We start from the raw sequence: 19,487 nt of genomic DNA, 5'->3' as shown, positions 1-19,487 counted from the left end.
CCACGCATGTTATTAATTGACGGATGCATAACAATTCAAATTTTCCAGAGTATTGGGATTGGAATCTATATCACATGAGAGCAGGGAAAAATGCTTTCAAGTGACCTATGAGCTTCAAGAGAATGAAAGAGAGAAGAGGAAGTCAGCAAGGAAAATGGGATTTTAGAAGAAAGTCCAGCTGAGCTGAAAGAAACCTTTTGACTGAACCCCACGTAGGAATGTTGCCATTTTGAATTTCAATTCGTGAATTATAAATCAATCGATTGTTATCCAAAGTTCAAATGCATTAAAAATAATATTGACTGAAGCGAAGCTGACTAGACACAGAAATCATTTATAAATGGTGAAATTTGAAATCGAAATACTGTCTCACCCTATCGCTTAGATTAAAAAGACTTATCTTACATTATCTAATACACAATGTTGTTCAAGAATTTTGTTTGGATTTTTGTGGTCTTCTTTTTTGGGTCAATATCGGTAAGGATGACTATAATTATTATACTATTACATTTTTTTTTACTGTTTTTTTAGGTTTCATAAGTAATAATATTTTAAAACACGCGGTGGACCAGAGTTTAGTATAATATGTACCTACTCGTTTACTGATGTGCACCTTCTATATATGTTACGCCGAATGTGCGAAATTGAATATTACATGAAATGGGCAACATTTTGCCTAAATCATGAAAAATGCAAGCCCGTTGTCTTATTCATGAATTAGACAAAATATCTGGAGAGTGCGTGAAATCGGCAGTAATTTTTCTGCCTACTTCATGTCTTGGACAAATTAGATAGTAGCACTACGGTGGTATTTTTTGCAACTAAACTAAATGTGTGAAATGCTCGTGGATTGGTCAAAATATACGTGTATTATCTATGGTCGAAATAGGTGGTCGCGCTCCGGTGGTATTTTTTGCAACTAATCAAACTAACCAAATTTGTGTCAAATGTCATTGATTATAATATAAAAATATACCAATCAATAACTAAAATGACGTTCATGTCCATTTACTATGCGCAAAAAAACTAGAACTATAATATGATAACGGATGAACTTTATTAAAAGGTATTTTCGTGATTTGATTCGTGCTTGGGTATCGTACATGCAATGGTCGATTGTATTGTTGACACTTGTTAGCTAACCTCAAAATGGACATTCAGTTGAATAATTCAGAATTTCAAAACCTAACCTAACCTAACCTAACCCAACCTAACCTAATAATATTATATTATGTCCAATTATAACTAATAAAATCATCCGTATTAAATTTACTTTTTCTGCTGTCATGTTGACAGTTTAAGAATTCCATGCCCTGGCGACTTCATGTACTCGGCAGAAAATTTACCTTATTCATGAATAAGGCAACAGGCTTGACTATTACATGAATTAGCCAAAATTTAGCCCATTTCATGTAATAGTCGATTTCGCACATTTGGCGTAACATATACATATACATCATGGCGCTGTTTGTGATACGCCATGCGATTTTTGCATGCTGGCGGTATTGCAACGGTTTTAATTCCAGAGACGACCGCGGTGATGTAGGTACCTATATATGGAAAAAAACAGCTCAATCCGTGTCAGCATATTGATTGGCAATATTAGATAACTGCCCGCAATTATAAATTCCGTAATAAGTATCCATTTCGCGTAGTTTCTAATTATGGAAAACGCAGTAAATAGCTTACTGCAATTATAATTTCCGCAATGTCCGTTTTTCTACATAGTCAGCCATATCCAATGACGTAAACTCCATATAAAGTAGTTGACTCAATTATAATAATTATTTCCTAAATATTCTTTTCAAGACATTATTTTGATTGTGAGTACGTCAATCAATAGCGGATCATAATTCATTGGACATGACACTCGAATATAAGTTCTCGGTCTGTTAGTATCTCAGTCTCGGTATCGCTTCGCATAACATCTCATTCTACCGAGACTCAGACCTCGGAACGGTATCATAAGTAATGTAACGTAACCGACTGTTTACGCTGCAAATAAAACTCGCTCCTCCATCCATCGGAGCAACCACCAAATCTCTACTTCTTCATCCACAACACCATGACTCCCACATATAAGTCTCGATGTAGAAGCCGCAGTCTAACTGACTATTGGTCGAACAACTTATCTTTAAAACTGCGTAGGTTGCGATTTTTTCTACTGCATAGCCGTCGGTATTCTGCGAATAAGCATTAAGTCAAAAATATTAGTTTTGAGATAATCGAGTTTGAAAGTTTGGACGGTCTTAACTTGTTTTATACATATAAAAGGCAAATTCCTTTCTGCGATATTGCTTTGAGTATGACTTCGTGCAGTTTCGCACGCAGAATTTTGTAAATATATCCTGAGAATGAGAAAAGCAAATGCACTAAGTCCCTTTAGTGCCTTTTCTCTGAATTGATGTATGTTTTTTTGACTTATTTAAGATATTAAATTATTTATAGATATGACTGTGTGTGTTTTTGTAGACTATAGAGCGTACTCTTAATAAGATTACCCCATCATTAAGTCAAAACAGCAAAATTTTGACTTAGTGCTTTTTCGCAGAATACCCACGAACGAATTACATAGGGTGAATTTATTTATTATTGCAGTAATTATTTCCGATTTATTTTATATGAAGCCCATTGTCTCTTTTTCTCTCGCTCGGCGGCGTTCTAACTAGGTATAATATGTAATAATATTTTCTGTAAAAACTATAAAATTTTACGTTTATGTGATTATGTTTATAGTGGGTAGAAAAACTTTAGAGTTTAGACCAGCGGGTCTATTTTATACAAAAGGCGACTATCGACCGCTAACGTGATAATGTGTTAGTATTTGTTACATATATTTTATATTGAAATATTATAATTGTAATTGTATTGTAATCAGTTAATCAGTCGAAACTGTCTCTCTCTCGCTCTCTCTCTATCGCTCATGCTCTAAATTTTAGCACAGGCAGGGGGCATGCCATTAAAATATATCATTTATTGCAACAATTATTACCGGCTAATTATAATTGTTACAATACGTGTTAATAATTTGAAACAAACATACCCTAGTTAGCGGTTTTAGCGGACGAAAGCAGCCTTTTGTATAGAATAGACCCGCAGAAGTAGGGAATCTGTGACCTTATAGCAGGGTTTGCGAACCTTTTTACCTAGCAGTTTTTCATGGCGAAAAAAAAAGTTTTTGAAAGTAAAAAAATAGTTTTTAGGAATTATTTTTAACCATTTTTAATAATTTAACCATTAAAAAACGTTTGAAAATTACAATTGAGTTCTTGATATTCTATCTTTCATCGTACTTCTAGCCGAATGCATAACTTTTATTATTTGAATATTTTTTTTTGTGTAACAATTTGAAACAATTAAAAACAAATAGCATTTAAACCACTGTTCTTTCATATTTCATAATATATGAAGCGCCTAGTTTCAGAAGCCCCTCAAACGATTTTAGGTAGTTCTGAGAAAAATGAGAAAAACAGTTTTAGGTAGTTTTGAGAAAAATGAGAAAAAATCATATCTATTAAATCTGTGAACTTTATGTATTTATTATTTAATTCGTTACATTCTAAAGAGTATTTTGGCTTTCCATTTAAGCGGTATTTGAAAAGCATACCCAACCATTTTGGCGGGTTTTGAAATTTACCCTAATTTTTGATCATACGTATTGACGAATCTTGGCGTTTTTTAAAGGTCAATCTTTGGCCATCACATAGGTCACAAAAATAATAAATAACTAGGCGCTTCATAATATATTCTCCATCACTGAACGGTTTTCCATTTTTAGAGATTATGTTTGAGGCACTTATTATATTTGAATGACCACGAATAATTATTTTCATTAGGTTTGTTGATTGAATATTTTTATTTTTATTGCCCGATCCTAGGGACCGACCTATGCAGTTGTATATTTACATTAAACGTAATGATGATTCTTGAACAGGATTTACCTACCTGCTAATTTTTATACAATGCGATTTGTCATTTATGCATGAATTACATCGTTTCTGTTTGCGCATCGATTGGTAAACGTAATATGAAAAACCGAAGAAAATACACACGGCCATGTCGTCATTCTTTTTTTTAATACTATAATCTCTATATATATAAAAATCTCGTGTCACGATGTTTGTGGTCGAACTCCTCCGAAATGGCTCGACCGATTTTTATGATTTTTTTTATGTATATTTGTTAGGTATGAGAATAAGTCAACAAGTATATTTCATACCGCTAGGTGATTAGGGTATCTCTATCCAGAAAAATTTTCTTTTATTTTTTAGATTTTTTTTTTTGTATTTTTTTTATTATTTGGCATAAAAAAATACCTTTAACCTCAAATTTTCACTTTCCTACCCCCATCCTCCCATTTTTTAATCGCGATTATTTTATTTTTGTATGAACAAATTTAACCGTCGTTCGTATTTCAAACAGAACGAAATTATTTATGTTGTTGAATGACAGATGGCACTACGTCCGAGAAGAATTCAAGAGAAGCGTCGCGTCATTTTGACATTTCATTCGGCAAATCACAACGCAGTGCGTGCAAAATTTTGTACGATTTATTTTAATTTATCTATTTTTATGTGCGTGCATTACAGTGCACAATGCCAGCAAAACGCAAGGGGGGCCATTTGGGCCGTCTAACGAATAAAGCAACAAACATGCGAAATAGTAGAGTAGAAAGAACAGACGAACAAATCCAACAAGATAACAAAAACGTGCGTGTAAGCATGTCGCAATTGCGTGCATCTCAATCACAAGAGGCACGAGCTGAACGAAATCAACAACGACAATTGGAACGGAGCCAAGCGCGCCGGTTCGTAGTTAACACACGCAGAGCAAATGACCGACAACGCCAACAAGTACATCGAACATTTACATCCGCTTCGTTCCTTCGTCTCGCATTCGAGTACGAGCCAGATATTGAATATTCCGCTCATCCGAAAGTGCTGATTGGTGCTATGGACAAAGAATGTCCCCATTGTCATGCGCTCAAATTCAAACATAAGTCAGCCGGGATGTGTTGCGCATCAGGAAAAGTGCAACTCCCAGAAATTGAGATACCACCAGAACCATTGAATAGCTTGCTCATTGGCACGGTTCCAGATTCAAACCTGTTCCTGAAGTCCATTCGCACATTCAATTCATGCTTCCAAATGACTTCGTCCGGAGCAACAGAAATAGTTCACAATACTGCGGCAAATGGTCAACAATTCCATTCTACGTTCAAAATCAAAGGTCAACTATACCACAAAGTAGGCTCATTGCTGCTAATGCCAAACGAACCACATACATTTTTACAAATCTACTTCATGGGCGCGGCGGTGAGGACATCAATCATCTGGATGCACGTTGCGGCTACAATAACCTCAATTCGCCTAATGCCAGGCGCATCGTCGGCGAACTGGACGCTCTGTTGAATGAGCACAATGAATTATTGAAATTCTTCAAAGCACACATGCACGAATTGCAAAGTGACAATCACGCTATTGTCATCAATCCTGATAAAACACCAGCTGGAGAGCACGTACGTCGATTCAATGCGACTGTTGTTGACGACATTGCTGGAATCATAGTTGGCGACCGCACATCGACGCGAGAAATCGTGATTCGAAGAAGAAACAATAATCTGGAGTTCATCGCTGACACACACCATTCATACGACGCTCTCCAATATCCGCTAATTTTCTGGAAGGGACAAGACGGATATTGCATAAACATTAAACAACGAGATCCTGTCACAAGTAATTCATTCATTATGAACATCATTACTCATTTAGAATTGGGAAAATGAATGGTTGATGTTTTTTTGTTTTTATCGGCGGTCATCGTCTACAGTGCTATATTCCTCTTTCTGTCATAGATCCCATCCCCACACACTTACGATACATTCGTTACTTTTTATTTAACAACCAAAATATTCACTAGAAATAATTTATATGGCAGAACAACGTTTGCCTGGTCAGCTAGTAGGTATATAAATTAGTAATTACTTTTCTCATCAAAATGAAACATTCGCGTGCCATAGGTTCGCCATCCCCGCCGTATAGGCTATACCCTTTTAAATAAATTACAATTTACAGAATAATGAATAATTAGTTTTTAATCGTCCTTTATTATTTGTTTATTTTGATCTTAAAATTAAGCCAAAATCCAATTTATTTCATACCAATTATAAAAGTAGTCGCAACCATTAATATATTATTATATCTATATGATACAGCATTCCATACAATAACTGAGCAGAATATAATAATATGTACCTTTTCCGGAAAATATTACAAATCAATAGACATCTGACAAAAATCTAAAATACTCACTTTTATTGGAATAATATTTTACACAAATCATCATTACCATCATCAGCTGGTGTCGGTCTACTGCTTAATGAATACCTCCAATCTTCTCGTTTCTTAGTTTTTTGCTGCTGCGTACATCCACCGAAATTTATGAGTCAGTCTATCCAGTGGGTTTTTGGGCGTCCCTGTGAGCGTTTAGAATCTATCCATCTATCCATTGGGATTGGATACAATGACATTGGATCCCACTGTATGACGGCATTTGTCCAGTGTTGTCCACTCGCCGAGCGACATGTCCAGTTGATTGCCTTTTCATCTGCTTAGTTTCCTTATCAATTGGATTATTTTGTGAGCTTTCCTCGTTATGACGTGCATCTTTCCATGCCGCGTTGCACTACTCGTCTTTATATAATAAATATCAAGTAACAAATAATTATTTTTAATTAAATAAACAGTTTAGAAATTCATTCTTATTACAATGCAGATATCGTTCATGTCTATATTTTATCGGTATGAAAAAATATTTTTTTTGTGGAATGATTCTGGCAGCAAAGTTAGTTGATTTAAAATTAGGTACTTAACAAAAATCCTCATTTTTTTATTTTCTTATTCAAATTTCGACAATAAATAGCCGATGGGTACCCAAGAATTAATATTATTTTGAGTGTTTATTGGTCCTAAAACGAATGATGTCACATTTAAAAAAATTTAAAACGTTGTACGTCAGTGTGTTTGAGCAAGTGAAAGTACCTATCTACCTAATTAAATGGGCAACTTGTTAACAAAATATTCCTTTTACAATGTTCTATTAATAACCTACAATATTATGTGATGCCCATATTATGCTCCATTGAAGAGCGAATATTGTAATTTATGTTTTTTATAAAATAGGACCACTAAGTTTTAGCGCCACGCTGAATCGCTAGGCTTTGTATAAAGATTGGCAATGAATGCCTTCGTGTGCCATAATTTATATTTTTCTCATTAAAGGCCAAAGTGGTTAGACGCCAATTTGTAATTCTTTGTTTTTAAAGCAACTGGCGAGTACCCGGCATGCGTTGCAATGCCACCCAAAGAAAGAAAGTGTTTGTGTTTTAATTCTGTTTGTTGAAGTGCTTATGGATACACAATATTTTTTTATTTTTCCGTCTGGTGCATACACGAATAAATCAGAAGGTTTCCAACGCGTGAGAAGGCCACAAAAAAACCTACACTAAATTTGGTGTAGGAAGGTATACGAATGAAAAAGATGGTTGTACTAATTCAGAAACCTTCGCGGGCGTGCGCACAACAACTAACCAAAGTTTCATCGCAATCGGATGAATGGTATAGGAACCATACGAATAAAATAAGATAGAATGAAGAATAGGAAGATGGTTTTTCTAATTCAGAAACCTTCACGGGTGTGCGCACAACAATTCACCAAATTTTCATCGTAATCGGATGAATGGTATGGGAACGCATACGGGATACACACAGACAAACATTAATTTGTATATAATAGGTACCTATATAGATTTATACTATTTTTTTCGTATTATTTGAAGGGTATTTGATTGAAGTAAATTGTGCATCATAGAGTTAATTTTATTTAATTGAATTACCTATTTATTAAAAAAAAAATGATTTTTTGGATTTCTGCCGTCCCTGAAACTTGCCGCCCGGGTTTTTCATAACCCTAACACCCTCGAAAATTTGATATAATATGTGCCAGCTTCTGAAAAAATACAACCACCGATTTTTGGCGGCAAACTGAAGGGTCAAGACTTATTTAAAAGATGGTCATGAATTCCTGCGTTAATTAATATTTTTTTAAATCTTCGTTTCAGGTTTCTAACTGCCATTTGATGTTACCACCAAAGTATCCACCAATGTATCCTCCAGCGATACCACCAATGATGCCACAGCCTATGCCACAACCGATACCACAACCGATCCGGCCATACTATCCCCCACAAGGATGCTATCGACCACCTCGGAGATGTTAGTCGAGAAGCTCCACCAAAGACAAACGGCGCTAAAAAGGCGTTTCCACACTGTAATATAATATTACGTAACATAACTTTATAAAATACAATATTAAAATTTATTATATTATTGTGAAATTATAACTAAATATAAAACTAGCCAATACTCAAACCAATATATTGTTATTAATTAATGTTAATGTGTATCACAAGATGTCGCCGTTTAATTTAATGTAATAATACTAATAATAATTAGGGATTGCAATACCGAATGAAAATTTCAATACCGGTAATACGATATTTCTTATTGAATATATTAAATTTAGTTAGAAATTAGATTAAATTTTATTAGAAATTAGTATAAATATTATAAGAAATTAGAACAGAAGTATCTATTAATAAATATAGCTATACAAATGTCTTTAAAATATTAATTGAATAGCAAAAATATAGACAATTATTATACATTTGCTGATGCTTTGAACTGAAATATGGCCTCAAAGACTACTACATCAATAATATACAGGATTATCAATTAATAAGAGATATTTATATTTTTAACTTAAGGGGGAGACGCATGCCAGCAGAGAACCTAGCGGAAATATACGAAGCTTGCAATTTGAGATTTTTTTTTGATAATTTACAATTTCAACTGTATTATTTAATAAATTTGTATCCGAAAACATTAAAAATATTTTTTATTTTTTTTTAATAAATATAAATAAAAAGGATTTCAAGTTATACACATTTATATATTTTTTAAAAATCAATGTTTTTTAAAATATATATAAAAAATATTAAAACGATGAATTAGTCAAAAATCTACACCACATAAAATCTAAAACTTAATAAACTAAATTTTAATAATAAATATGGCCATAAAATATAATGTTATAATAAGATTTGACCCAGCAACGAATTCACATTTTATTACATTTTTTTACAATTGCCAGTTTATCTTTAAATTTAAAAAAAAATAAAAAGTATTTTTAGTGTTTTCAGATACATATTTATTAATTACTACAGTTGAAATTGTAAATTATCAAAAACATCTCAAATTGCAAACTTCGTATTTTTCCGTTAGGTGCCTCTTTTCGCCTCTGATAGTATAAGCATCCCCCTTAACTCTCGATAAGTTGATTTTGTCATGAGCTGTATAGTAGATATATTACACCCAAGGCCTGAACAAGAACGAACCATAAGTGCGAGTGAGAAAACATTCGGCACGCTTATATCTCCGTAATATGCGTTAGAGTACGATAGAATTTCTACGGCTGAATTAAATATTTTTTGTCGCGTCGCCGGTAAATATTGATTTGAATGAATACATTCGTTTAAAAACTGCGAGCACGTGTTGCTGATTATTTTTGTGCTAAATAATATGTAGTAAGTGGTAATTATTTCATTCAATTAATTCAGTAGAAAATATGGCTAACTATGTTGTGCTTAAATTTGGTAGTCGTACTGAGAAGCAACATGATGGTATAAAATGTCATAGTTAAGCTGTTAATAATAATAAAATAATTGATGTTCTACTGTGCGTTACCCTCCTTTCACACTATACGGTTTTGGCTGTACGGCAGAAAATCGAACGGTCAAAATCCGAATCGGCTCTCTTTTCTCACTATACGGTTTATGCACGGCTTTTTTCCGCCACGAGCTCAGTTTGTGGTTGAGTGTTGTACTGTCGAGTGTTGCCAAGTCAAAATTTAAAATATCATTAGATTTTGACAAACAAAAAACAGTAGATTCTATAAAATATCAGTAGATTTCGGAAAATGCAACATATTATATATGATTTTAAAATATGGAGAGAACTCACATTGTGCAGATAACGACTTTCGTGCACTTCATAATATACCTACTCGTATAATAATTATGAAAAATAACAATAATATAAGTATTCAGTAGATATGAGCCTTTTGTAAACCTTTGAATAATGCTCTTGTTATAATTAATTATTGTTCAACATCGTTAAATTTTATTTGTCGATATGTCATGGATTAGTATATTTTTATAATATGTAAAACCATACCTAATACATAACATTATTTTATTATAACCAGTAATGATGTCAGTGGGTAAAATGGCACTCTTGAGTTGAGTTACAATGCTTTCTTTGTACATTTGGAAGCGTCATACATAAAAAAGGCGTTCGTTTATCATTTTTAAAGTTTATTATTAAAATTATCATCAGAACACACAAATGTGGAAAAACACAAAATATCACTAGATTTCTTGAATTTCGAAAAAAAAATCAATACTTATGTTGGCAAAAAATATCAGTAGATCTACTGAAATTTCAGTAGACATGGCGACACTGTACCGTCTAATAATAATATTGTGAGAGCGTACAATTAGGTCATGTCCGGCCGCCGTGCAATGCAGTGGCGATGTACGGCTACTTTGTTTTCCCACCACCACCCGTCATGTATGTAAGACTGCTAGACGGTGCCGTTTCGGTTTTTAACCGTGGCCGTGTAATGTGAAAAGGGCTATTCACTTCTTCGCGCCACTAAAAGAATGTCGTCGTTCAATTTTTAGCCGTACGGCTAAAACCGAATAATGTAAAAGGTGCGTTATACGCAAGAAACACGAGTTCATTTTACCGAGCAACAGCTACTCTCTTTGACGTTACACCATCTTGTTGTCACCATATAATATCGTCCAGATCATAATCATCCAATTCGTGCTAAAAATATAATATAAATATTATGTTTCTGTAGCGTTTTCCATTGATAGTGACTGCATTGGCATTTTCGTTTTCAAAAAAGTATGGTCCAATTACACCTCCAGACCATAAAACACACAAAACTGTTAAATTTTGTGGATGTAAAGGTGTTTCAAGAATAGCATGCGGGATTTCGTTACTCAAAATACGATATTTGTGAATATTTACGAAGCCATTTAACCAATAATGAGCTTTATCGCTGAAAATATTTTTTTCATGAAATAATGGGTCTGTTTCAAGTTGCTCTAACGCCCAATCAGCAAAATTGAGGCTCAACGAATGGTAATTATTTCATATAAGTTGTTGTGTTAACTGTGTTTTATACGCCTTCAAATGCAAATCTTTATGAAGAATATTCCATTTAGTGTTAAAGTGCTCCAAGTTCGCGAGAAAAACATGTAATTGCTTGGTCTGGATTTTCGTTCACACTTTACGTAGTACGTTTACGTTTTTGACGAATTGGATTCTTAACATTAGAAACATTGCCATTTGACTGAATTTTTCCAATTAAATTACAAATAGTAAGCTCTATTGGTCAATTATTTTGACAATAAATTTCACGTAATGCCCGAAACGTAACTCGTATAGATTCATTATTGTTGTAGTACATTTTAACAATTATTTGTATACACAGTTCAGCTGTGTACCATTCATCCCATCATAATTTCTCAAACAATACTGAGCACAAAAAATGACAATTTTGGTTGGAATATAATAATATCTACTTACCTTGGGCGAATAAATCGCACCCCTAGTTTTAAACTATTACAAGTCGAAAAAGTGACATTTTGAGTTAATAATGCAGAACGGTTGAAAATATCATTATTTATCTGGTCAAAGACTATCACAAGTCTAAATGAATTCTACGGAAATACAGGACAGAAAGAATAGTCTATAATTTTTATAAATAGTATTATGTGATATTTAAAGACTATGCTATTTTGAGTTGCTATAGTCTTAAATTAGGATTCAATTTTTTAGCGAGTTTAAGACTATGACATCTTGAATTATCATAGGTCAGGAATGGACAAAGTAAATAAAACTTGTGTTGTGGTCACACTGGTGACTAGCCATTCTGAAAACATTGACAATTTGACAGTAGTTTGTTGATAAACACAATAATAAGTAAAACAAAGAGTGATGAAATCATAGAAAAGGATCTCAGAGGAATACGTGAAAATCGTAAGAAAATTGATACCGAATTAAAACAATATGTTAGAGATCACATCGAATGCATTCCTAGGGTAGACTCCCACTTCCTGAGAGCTCAAACTTTCAACCATGTCCGATCTAATAAGATCATATGGGCCTCCACGTGTGGTTTGTAATAAAAGATTTTTGTTTTTTACGAGATATGGATGTCACCCACTTGCTCAATCTATTAGGTTCATACTCTGACTCATACACAAATTTAAAAACAATATGTGTACTTGCCAGACCCAGGATTTGAATCTAAGACCCACGACGCTACACCAGACTAACTACCAGATAATTTATTGATGGCTCTTTAAATTTAGCAACACTATAGGCTATACAAAGGAAAGTGTCGACAAAATGATCGACCTTTCGTGAAGTTATCTCAGTATTCTACGATCTTTAATACAGAATTTAATATTAGGCGCTTTCAGTCAAAAAACGATCGATGGTCAGCACAGCATATACAAATTTAAATGATACACAAAAAGCAAAACAATTAATTGCAGTTCTCTCATAACCCTGTGGTGAAGTCTCAAACTTCTATTACACCAGAAAACTTGCAATATATTTCACAATCTTTTATATTGGTGAGAAAAAGGGTTCTGTTATATCTGGAACGAAGCGACTCCTAAAAGAGATTCTAATGAAATTGGTAGTTGTATTTACACACCATTAATTGAAAAATAAATTCTAAAAAATAAGAATGTGCATATTTGGTCCGATAATTGTGCTGGACAGAATAATAATAAATATTTAGTTGCGTTGTATTTATTATTGGAAACAGAAAATATAAAGTCTATAACGCAAAAATATTTGACCACGGGTCACACCCAAAATCAGTGAATTGCGATGCACTCACTCATTGAAAAAGAAAAAAGAGAATGCTAAAAGTGCTCCAGTCTTCATTGCAGCTCAATGGATACCCATTATAGCCATGGCTGAAAAGAACGATGAACCTTATAGAGTTAATGCAATGGCAACTGATGATATATTTGACCTGAAATTGCTGTCCGACGAGCTGGGACAAAATTATGTTATAACTACCGTAGGTACGAAGGTAACATGGCAAGCAATCAAAGTCATGCATTTGAAAAAAGAATCACCGTATAGTTTTTTCATTATTTCTTCTTCCTACGAGGAAATTAATATAATGCATCGCATGACGGGTCGTCCGGTTCACATGAATATGATAATTTTACAGAAAGCTTATAATGAGCCACCAGGAATAACCATGCAGAAAAGGCAAGATCTTTTAACTATATGCAAAAGAATTGATACCGATGACGTACCACGATTTTTACAATAATTTGAAAGTCGCTAATAGTACTCAAGTGGCAAGAAATGACTTGGTTCACGAAGAGAGTGATGGAAATTACTCTGATTAATTCTAAATTATATAATAATTTTCATTACATAATATGCAAGAATCTTGAAAAGGTAATCATAATCTTATACAATTATATATTTTAAAAATTCGGTAGGTATGTGGATGGTTTACCTGTTCCAGTTATTTTATTTTGAAATAAAAATTTCAAATAACCATTTCGTTTATTACTTTACTTGATATGCATAATATATTGAAGAGATTTTATGTTGTTTCATATTAGTTTGTATTGTGTGCATGATGGGTTATTTCAAAATTTATCAAAATAGTCCAATTTTAGACTATGACATTTCAAAAAAACTACCAAAAATATGTGTTCTGTATAATTTTTCAATATAATAATAATTTCATACAAAAATACAAGCCCTAATACACATTGAGCAAGAAAATCAGTTCGGTACATACATTTTTAGATTTAGTTGAGGGGGTTTGAATCTTTGAATCCAATTATCTCAGAATGCTGTTTTTTGACTTGTCATACTTTAAAACTAGGGGTGTGAAATGTAATAACAGTTTTTATGCTTCGGGCATATTCTGATTAAGATTTGAGTAAGCAACGATTAACAGCGCCGCAGGATAAAAAAAAATCTCGCTTCTACGATATAAACTGATAAGAATAATTTTACTATTTTCTTTTAATCCTTTATCTGCCACCCATAAGCAGTGCATAAGGCCTGCCTAATCGTAAAGACTAGGAAGTATAAAACTCTCATTAATTAGATATTATATTATTGATTTTAACAAAATAATAGAGAGGTACAATAGGGTATATTATGTAGGTATATCAATCATTAATTATTATTATTCATAAAATAGGTGACGCTTTGGTTAACACGCGTTTGTTTGTGGAATACACTACACAAAAGTTTGTTCGCTGAAAGCCAAAATTGTACAGAAACATTGAATCGCATATAAAAATCTTTGTAGCAAAATAGCACAAAAGCTTATTATCACTGGTAGAATAAGGGGTTAGCATAGGTCATAACCCACGGTGGCCGCGCGGCTTAAGCGTTGGACTATCACGCCGTGGGTCTCAAGTTTGAATCCTGGGTCTGGCAAGTACACATATTGTTTTTCAATTTGTGTGTGAGTCAGGGTATGGGCCTAATAGGTTGAGCTAGTATCTGACATCCATTTCTCGTAAAAAACAAAATCTGTGGAGGCCCATATGATCCTATTAGGATCGGACATGGTCGAAAAAAAAATTTCATAAATCTGATTTATGTAATGCATCAATGCATTAAAAATATGTACAGTAAATAAATTGAACTATTCACGAACTGGAACTCAAATTTTATGCTCCGGTGCGTTCCGGTTCATTTCGAGCGCTGCGTCATTTTATTCGGGAAAAGAAATTTTATTCTGTTGATATCTCTTGGATACCGATGATTCGTTTGCAATCGGGCTCTGCATTAAATTTATACAGTGCAGCAAATTGCCAGCCTGTTCGTAAAAATGCTGTTCAAATATTGAAATATACCTATTATTATTTTAATATAATCGTGAGCAGGTGTCTTTGAAAACACTTTGGCATTCAAAGTATAATTTACTTTTTCTGAATTACTTTTGTTCAGGACTTGCAAAAAGATTATCATTATTGCAAACACATTTGTAATAAAGGGTTATGTTTATGAACAGGCTAATTTTATTTATTTGGCATAGTTTTGCATTCATTTTGTAACTAATTAGTAAAAAATAATAATTTGACTTTGAATTTCCTGAGCTTATTGCTTTAGTAATGACGTTTCAAGACAAGTCCATAACTAGGGGATGACGACCCGGTTAAATTAGCTCAAATGGGATAAAAATACAAAAAATGAAGGCATCTCACGAAGACTCAATAAATTTTTTTTTCAAATACACAAAATGATAAATTAGACCCATCTATAGTAGTGTAGATAGTAAAAGAGTAGAGTGGTTAGTTCAGTGATGTCCCTAGACAAAATGCCGCCCCTAGGCAGCGCCAAAATGCCGATACATTTTTTTATACAGTATTTTTCATTATCCTTTCATGACTAAAATATCTAAGAAATGTGTTGTATAGATACATTACCGACAAAATAGCTACCTACTACATCAAATTTAAATGCCATCTCTGTTCCAATAGAAATATTGTGAGTCTACGGTTTCAGATACATTTAAAAATACACCTGACAACTTCCAAAATTCGCGAGTGACTGGCAAAAATATTTGGATAAAATTAGGCAAGTAGTGTGTACCTACCTATAATAAAATCTCCACGTTTCATTGCTGGTCATCAAGAACGTGACCTCCAAGGACAACGGAAATAAACTAGACATCGCGAACCCAACAAAAAATACAGTCCTGTTAAATCATTTATGTTAATTAATACATTTTGTTTCCAACCGGTGAGCTGATTTTTTAATTAAAGGATATTTCCGTTATTACTAAGTTTAGGTAGCTATTTCTATATATACCTAACGATTATTCTTCGATTTGCCGCCCTTAGAGTAAATCCCAAGTCACTGGGTTAGTTGTAGTAGTGAAATAATCGTAGAATCACAAAGGCATGGAAAATTACAAAGATAAGATATTATGAACTCACTCCTAAAAAATTGACTTGAGAGTCTTATATGAGAAAACAATGCCTTTGAAGAGATCAATGTGGGTTGAAACAATTTTTACATATTTTATGGTAATAACTTTCACAATTTCACCACCAACCCAAGAATCGATGTAATAAAAATCAATGTCTGTATAATCTACAATCATCACACGTTTCAGTTCCATGTAGGTATTAAAGATAGTTTAGATATTAAAGACAAGTAATACCCAACCACGATTCGAACTCGGACTAAAAATGTGCTATCATGGCTGTCGGGCGTTAAGACCGCGAGACTGTTTCGTTATCGGCATACCCAAATGAATGTACCTATATTGTTACAAACAATACGCCGTTGTATTGATCGGCCAATTAGGCTAAAATACCTACAGCATCGGGTTACGTGATAGTATGCCACTGGTTTTGTTATTGTGTTTTTTTACAAAATGTGTGTTGTTTGCGTGAAATGTATCAAATTAATTGAAGCCTCTGTAGGATTGTGTTGGTGTAATGGCTGCATACGTATTAATTCCAATAGCCACGTGTCCGTCTATTTAAGCAAGCTGGAAGTCAATCTTTAACACGTACTTACTGACAGATGCTGATGTTAAATTATCTCGTTATTTTAGAATATAAAATAATGATTTTTTTTAAATTTAAATACCTAAATAACACTTTAAATAAATATTATCTTTCGCCACTTAAAAGGGCCAGGATTCCCGTATATGGAGGGTCCTTAAGATGGACAACTAATTTGAAAAATCCACAATAAAACCGTGTCTAGGACGGCTTGGCGCCCGGATAACTGGACGCCACGTAATTTGAAATTAAATAGAAGTTAGGCACTTATAGGTAAGTATTTTAAAAAATATATTTAATATTTATGTTTATATTAAAATTTAAATTATTATATTATGATTTAATAGTTGGTGAGTATTTAAATATGCACACGTAAATAATTATTTAATCTTGCATAATTATGTTTAAGTTCCAACGAAAAAAAAGTTTTTTATTTTATATAGAGCCTTAGGCATGGTAATTCTCAATCCGCTATAAAAAAACATTATGTTAAGAGTAAAATTAATTAAAACTACTAAGTAGGAGATAGAAACTGATTAAAATTCCTCGTCTACGTCTGTATACGTGTCTACGTCAGTGCGGCGTCCAATTTTCCTGGCGTCCAGTTGTCCCATTCCCAATAAAACCTTACAGTAAAAGAATTCGCAAAAATACGAGTTTATAGATTATAGAAGATGAGTGCCTCATTCTACGTACAATTCCTAACGTTAAAATCTTTAAAAACAGTGTTCAGTAGGAATACCGGCAATTAAATTGCTAATACCCTATCCATCCAAAGTTTTCGAATGCGATTTTACGCCAGATGGCGTCCGAAACGTATAATTGCGTTCATGGATATTTTTTATATAAGCATCTCCCCGAATCCGAGCACAGAATGCCCCTCTACGGCCTCTACGGCGAACCGATTGCAAAATTTGCCAAAGTCGATGTTTGACAGCTTGCAACTTACAGCCCGCGTTTGTTGATAATAAAATTGTCATAAATACTTGTTTTCTTCCGTATTTCATTATGATTCAGTGAATTATTTTGATTATTGTTTAATGGTATTATCTATTTTACAATTGATCCTATAATTGGTGCTTCATTTTAGTCAATCATGACTGCTTTATTTATAGTAAACTTTGCTTTCGTAGATGAAGCTAATCAACAATGGCGCAAATTTCGCAAAAGCGGCGACGCTTTCGAATTCAAGAGTTTCGTAAGTAAATGTATATCAGACGCAGATTCATGAAAATCTAATAAATATAATATTATATTTTTAACAACTCAATTCACATGATTGTGCTGGAATCAATGTATGCATAATAATTATATGGTAGGTACCTATACTATCACGATAACTTTTTACTTTTATTTGTTTATCCTCCACGTAAAGAGATTTCCTATAAATAATTAATATTGTAATGATTATTTATATTTATTCAATAACGTTTATTCGGCATTCGGATTATCCGGCCATAATGTAGTATTAAATCGAAAAATAAAAGAAATATGAAAGTATGTAATAGCGAGTTCAACATAATATAGAGACTAATAGGGATATCTAGCGGCAAAATGCGAAAATTTATCGTTTTTTTGGCAGTTAAGCGCCCATAGACATCAAAAAGTGACCACAGAGGAAAATGTTTTTCTGTTTATATATATATATATATATAAGGAATACTTGTTTCAAATAGACGTGCATGTACAAACACCGTTATTTGAATGGAGCATTATGGCGGCATTATTAACGAAGCGATTTTTGTATACAGTTTCGCACGCAACTCCATGAACACTCGACTAGTTAGCAAATGGTTGTAAATGGAAACAGCGTAAGTTTGGAGGGTAATATGTGATTCGCTTTGGCTTATTTCGATGGATACCCTATAAGACAAAATTTAATATCATAGTCCACTTTGTCATGAATTCAAAATCATTTGTGAACTACTGATGATATCGGTGGCGAAGAGTGACTTTTGGAAAGAGAAGATCTGTGGAGAGCGGAGAAAAAAAACACTCTTGTCAAGTATACTTAAAGGAAATAAGAAGATAATACGTTATCACTACTGATGAACAGGTACACACTAATGACAACGTCACACCAATTTAATGAAATTTCAATAGCTCACTGACGATATAAAATTGAGTGATAAGTTTAAATTATAGAGTTTCCTAAACATTTACATACATCAAAAATCATTAGGTTCATAATTTTTTTTTTATTACAACGTTTTCTTAGGTCGTATTCTTATTTGTCCAATGGTTGTTTATCCGGTACAAATCATGCAATTGATTTTTAACTAACTTTCCGACTAGCTAGACATTTGAAAACTTTTAGAATATTTCAGAACACGATGCCAATGCATTTTTTTTACTTTTAGCCATCTTTAAGTAGAAATGAATTCATTTTTAGTTTATTCTGTTTTGTATAAAAAGTTATTTCGATACCATTATTGGTTGCTAGGGGGTCCCAGCAACTAAATTATTAAATAATATATACGTGCGTTACTATGGAAATCAATATGAAATGACATTTCATTATTCAGTATTTCTATCAAGTAAATTTTTTTCGATCGTTTAAGCTAGTCAAGTCAAGTTTATATGATTCAACAGAAAATTTAAAAACGTTGTATTTAAAAAGTTCTTTTTATCTTCTAATTATTTTTATTATATTATATGATTAAATGCCATAGAAACTATCTAAGTATTAATTATTTTGAACAAAGGTGCAGTCATAGTCAATAATATTATAGGCGAAGATTTTAGGCATACACATCAGAGCCTATAGTTATGCATA

General features: G+C 33.1%; 1 long non-coding RNA gene across 1 annotated transcript; it reads left to right on the top strand.

The window, feature by feature from the left end:
* The first annotated feature begins 363 nt into the window (after window positions 1-363).
* Window positions 364-8,433, top strand: LOC147076479 (uncharacterized). Its single transcript, XR_015069304.1, has 2 exons — window positions 364-477; window positions 8,120-8,433. It is a non-coding gene; the product is annotated as an uncharacterized LOC147076479 (long non-coding RNA).
* Window positions 8,434-19,487: the final 11,054 nt, after the last annotated feature.

The sequence above is a fragment of the Rhyacophila brunnea genome, unplaced genomic scaffold (genome assembly GCF_057557595.1).
Source record: "Rhyacophila brunnea isolate RB1 unplaced genomic scaffold, BYU_Rbru_1.0 scaffold_13, whole genome shotgun sequence".
In the NCBI taxonomy this organism is placed as follows: domain Eukaryota; kingdom Metazoa; phylum Arthropoda; class Insecta; order Trichoptera; family Rhyacophilidae; genus Rhyacophila; species Rhyacophila brunnea.
Note: the sequence above shows the minus strand (reverse complement) of the source record. Positions and strands in the feature narration are given on the sequence as shown.